Below are 2490 nucleotides of genomic sequence, written 5' to 3'. Positions count from 1 at the left end.
TCAGATTCCTTTTCTCCAAAACTGGCTATTCTGACCTTTCTGACAATTAGCATCCTTCTCTGGCAAAGAGCTTAATTTAGTAAGTTGGAGACGGGAGGGAGGGACCAACATTGAACAGTAAAGGAATTATCTGCCCCAGCCTTGCTTTCTCCAGTACAAGCTTACAGTACTAAATTTCATCTTACCCCAGACTGTGAGTTTTCCAAAAATCTTTGTCTGTTTAATACTTTGAGAGACAAGCACTCTATTTAAAACAACTTATAAGACTAAAAATATATACAAATGTTAATTCTTTGCCTTCCAAGGCATGGAAGCAGTGAGTTTCCCCTATTGTCTAACTGGCTAGGCTATTGCTTTAGTTACTCAAAACTTTCATGGGTAAGACTTGAGATACTCATATCTTTCATATTAGTTTTCTTTTGACAATAGAAAGTAGGTCTATGCCAAGACTACCTGATCTTAAATGTCAGTCTTCTTCTTTGACAATCTGTGGTTCCTGCCATTTAGTCCTCATGGAGCCAGAAGCCTTAGAAATATGTCCTTATGACCCAAACCACAGGATGCCAGCCATCAGGTTACAGCACCATCTATCATGCAGGAGGGTAAGTTTTCCTGATAAGAACTGTAAATCACTAGAGGGAGAAAATAAGCTCAGAAATAAAAAGTTAATATTTAAAAAAAAAATCAGGCTGTGCACAGTGGGTCACACCTGTAATCCTAGCACCTTGGAAGGCTGAGGTGGGAGGAATGCTTGAAGCCAGGAGTTTAAGACCAGCCTGGGCAACATGGCAAGACCCATCTCTAAAAAGAAACAAGCCTCCGACTATATGTAGCACCTGGCAGTTTTTTTTTTTTCCAACTTAATTCATATGTTTAATATGGTAATTTTTTTAACAAAATGTAATGGGGGTATGAAGGATACATTTATGCCCTTGACAAAGATGACAAGTGTGATTTTGTCATGACTAAGAAAGGAGAGTATGATTTCTGGTGGTTATTATATCACTCCAGCTCATCAAAGCCCACAGAATATGTAAGGTTCTGCCATATCCAATGATTTAAGGCGAATGTAATAGAAGGTTCACTGGGCTGATACACGTTTTCATCATACAAATCTTCCGGTAGTTCCTCTTCGTCTGCATCAGGAAAATATGTAGGGAATGGTAGATTTTTACAGAGTTCCTTATAGGCAGGCAGTTTAGAATCTCTGACCTTTACTAAGCAATTTTTATGTCCAGGTACAGAGCCATTTACATAGATTATGTTGTGCTTTGTGTTTATTCTCCACACTGTTAGTCCACATACTGTCCTATCTATGTTTCCCATTTGTCCAGGCAATTTAGTTCCAGGCCAGACTCTGGCAACATCACCAGTTGAAATAGCTCCAGGTCTCCTGTGGGTTTTCATCTGACCATGTGTAGCAGGCTGGCCTTTAAATCCCCATCTTTTCATGACACCTTGAAAACCTTTACCAATGGTTTTGGCTGTGATGTCCACAGCGTCCAGGACGAAAATGAGCAGCATAGAGAGGAGTGCCTGGTTTAAATGCAGCATTATCTGTTATACAAAAGATTTTAACTTTCTGTTTTGGCAGCAATCGAAGTTCTCGGTAAAATTCCAATATGTGTGTAGGTTTATGAAAACGTGATACAGTTTTTCCTCTGACAGACAAGGCTGCCATTTTTCCATCATGGTTTTCCTTCGAAATATATTTTAGGACATGACAGTCTTGTACCTGAAGTAATGTGACCACGTGCCTCCGACCATCCTTAGTCCACAAAGGCATCATGCCCAGCTTCACAGCAACAAGGCCAACTCTGGAGGAACCTGGTTCCCAAGGATGTATAGGCCACAGTTCATCTTTCAGAGGACATAGTTTACTTGCTAACTGGGCTTTATCTTCATCAGAGACCAACTGCTTAATGAATGGGACATTTTCTTCAGAAAGATGCTCATCCCACCAAGTAACACTCTTTCCATGAAGTCTTCTAACAAAAAGCCAGAGGTGTGTTCTGTTCCCTGGGACCAGAGCAGCACCCAGGCCGTCCCCGACTCGATCCAACACCTGGGTGCCGACCTGCGTCAGCAGCCTCCAACCCGGCATGGATTAGCCGAGGAGGATGACTTCCAGGCGCCCAGCCGCTTTGCTTTCAGGGCATCCCCACACCACCGCCACGCGGACGCAGCGGCCCTAGGGGAGTCTTCGCAATGGCTGCCAGCAAATGCCCTCCGCGATGGAAAGAGCGCACCTGGCAGTTCTTAATGTTGGAACATGATATCTCTTCAGCATTTCCAGAAAGGGGTGGAGGATGGAATACAGGAAAAACCTAGAACATTTTCTTTCTAGAAAAATCCAAAGATAGTTAAAAAGATGGCTAACTGCAAAAGTAATGCTAGTCAGGTGGTCCCAATAAAAAGGTTCAAGGAACATGAGGCCAACTGTGCCAACAGAACTGCTGTAGATAATGGTAAGTTTTTCATTTTGGGAGC

The 2490-nt window shown here is 42.5% G+C and overlaps 1 pseudogene; it reads right to left on the bottom strand.

Moving 5' to 3' along the window:
* Window positions 1-1002: 1002 nt before the first annotated feature.
* LOC105716014 (large ribosomal subunit protein uL3m-like) lies at window positions 1003-2104 on the bottom strand (annotated as a pseudogene).
* Between the last annotated feature and the right edge of the window lie 386 nt (window positions 2105-2490).

This window comes from Aotus nancymaae, unplaced genomic scaffold (genome assembly GCF_030222135.1).
Source record: "Aotus nancymaae isolate 86718 unplaced genomic scaffold, 86718_ANA_hifiasm-v0.15.2.pri h1tg000016l, whole genome shotgun sequence".
Classification (NCBI taxonomy): domain Eukaryota; kingdom Metazoa; phylum Chordata; class Mammalia; order Primates; family Aotidae; genus Aotus; species Aotus nancymaae.
The sequence above is the reverse complement of the archived record's forward strand: the minus strand, read 5'-3'. Positions and strand labels throughout refer to the sequence as shown.